This window comes from Mandrillus leucophaeus, unplaced genomic scaffold, assembly GCF_000951045.1.
Source record: "Mandrillus leucophaeus isolate KB7577 unplaced genomic scaffold, Mleu.le_1.0 Scaffold1121, whole genome shotgun sequence".
NCBI lineage: Eukaryota > Metazoa > Chordata > Mammalia > Primates > Cercopithecidae > Mandrillus > Mandrillus leucophaeus.
The window spans coordinates 690,137-692,150 of record NW_012099444.1 but is presented as its reverse complement, the minus strand read 5'-3'; positions in this window follow the sequence as shown (position 1 = coordinate 692,150).

Sequence of the window (2,014 nt, the reverse complement as noted above, 5' to 3'; positions counted from 1 at the left end):
GCATTTCTGAGGACAATTGATAACCAGGTAGAAATTTACTGATGTAAAATAAACTCCTTCAAGCTAAACTTAGGGATTGCTCCATGAAGGTATTTTAAATATCTTATTCTTGCAATACTTTTTTTTTTAATTGCCCACTGTTTGTAGGCTAGGATAGCTTTATGCAATTTTAAGTTAATTAAATAATTATAACAAAGCATAAGATGAACAATCTGTTGATTTTGTCTATCATTTGGTGGTGAAAGCACAATTTGGCATGCAGACTATTTTCACGAAATAGTCTATTTTATGACCAGACAACATACATATGTTTTTCAGTAAATTTTTGCTAGGATAAGATGTAAGTTGTAGTTATGTTGAAATTGGACCCTTCCCTTCTAAGAACAAGAATAAGCTAACGGTGTCAGGAGAACCCTGTCAGGTGTAAACAAAGGTCAATCTCTTTGTAGTTCAATCTTCCAGTATTACGTAAGTTTGTGTGTCAATCATGTTAAAGCCTCATTCTGGAGGAAGAGAGTAGCTAGGGATGTGAACCTATGATGTAAATTGGGGCATATAATTGTACTCATCATTTCCCAAATCTTGGAGAATTTGTCCTGTTAAACTTCTGGAAACTTGACAAGACCCTTTTCTTGGTTAGTTGGCTTTTAGGATTTTGAATGGGTAGCATATTTATACTATATGCCACACTAAGCTTTAAATTAATGTGAAGGTTCTTCAAAATAGAATAAAAACAGGGCTGATGAGCTAAGCCAACCTTTAGGAACTGACCAGCTTTAAGATTGGGAAAGAGGATCACTGAGACTCCCTTCAAAGTTGCTCCACTCATTCAGCCAACCTGCAGTACTTTATGTAGACTTCCTGAAATTTGACGGCCAATGCTGCTACTGTGTAAGGAGGATTCCACCGGCACCCAGGAGTCCCAACTGTCCCTAAATGCAACTCACTGCCGCTCACAGCACTAGGCTGGGGGGGCACAATAGTACTCAGGGGCTTCATATAAGATAATTCCTGGTTGCACTTCTGTATTCTGTCCCTATTGTAGGACCTAGAGTAAATAACTCACATACCAAATTAACTCAGAGGAAATAACTCACATACCATATTAACATTCAATCTGAGCATTGTAAGTATATGAGTTAATATGGTATGTGAGTTATTGACTCTGATTTACAGAGATGTTTACAAATCTTACTGGATTAGTCTGTTCTTATTGCATGAGATTATCTATTCCTAATTAAACAACCAGCTTTCAACTTTGCTAGTCTCATTTATCATCTAACTTTTCTAATTTAACACTAATATCTTGGGCAGGAGAGAAACATTTCCCTGGAAACAAATTATTGAGAAAATATCGGCATTGTATATATCCATTCTATAAATTAAAGCAAAAGACAAAAACATGTAATAATTTTTGATGAGATAGGAGATCTCTGATGGTGTTCTACCAAAAAAATTTTCTAATGTAATGGTAAAAAAATAGATCTTACTTTTTATCTCCTAAATTTTGTACTTCAACTGAGGAAACAAGATTATTAAAAATATAATAAAATTTGGTATTACATTGTAGAATGTAGAAGCTGGCCTATTTCGCTCAACCCCCTTTTAATAAAGATTTTAAAGGTGGGAGATGCAAGAAACATCTTGAAGTTGATAAACATAAAAAATTTATATAAAGTGATTTTTAAATTTTTGGTAAAAAACATTTATTAAATACATATTCTATATGTGTGTTTCCTCCTATTTTAAGGGCTGGTACTATAAACTTTTATTTTGTCAACAAATACTACAAGCCAAGCACTATTTTAGGCACTGTAGATAATAATAGATAGAAGAAATAAAAATCCCAAGCCTCACTGAATTTACATACTGGTAGCAAAGTCAAACAAAAACACAATATATAGCTAAACTTTAAAGTTTATTAGGTGATAAGTGCTAGTGAGAAAAGTAAACCAAAGTAAAAGGGATTGTGAGGACTACCGGGGTGTGACTGTAAATGTGGTTATTTCAATAA